This window comes from Coenobita brevimanus, chromosome 13 (genome assembly GCF_032717465.1).
Source record: "Coenobita brevimanus isolate Jiangsu-jjx chromosome 13, ASM3271746v2, whole genome shotgun sequence".
Lineage (NCBI taxonomy): Eukaryota > Metazoa > Arthropoda > Malacostraca > Decapoda > Coenobitidae > Coenobita > Coenobita brevimanus.
Window position 1 is genome coordinate 55,753,130 of NC_136966.1, and position 369 is coordinate 55,753,498.

Sequence of the window (369 nt, forward strand, 5' to 3'; positions counted from 1 at the left end):
GTACAATCATACATACATACGCACAGTACACACACACACACACACACACACACACACACACACACACACACACACACACACACACTATCACAATCTTTCATCTCAGTCAGTCTGCGTCATTCTCTCTCTCTCTCTCTCTCTCTCTCTCTCTCTCTCTCTCTCTCTCTCTCTAAGTAAAGGCTTAGGAATGTGTTTATGATAACCATTTCGTTCATTAATTCACTTACATATATATCTCTCTTCATCTAACCATCTTCTTCCCTATTTCTATCTATCTGTCTGTCTATCCATCAGTCAATATCTATCAATCAATCAATCTATCTATCTAACTATCTATCTCTCCGTTTGTCTATCCATCTATATATCTAC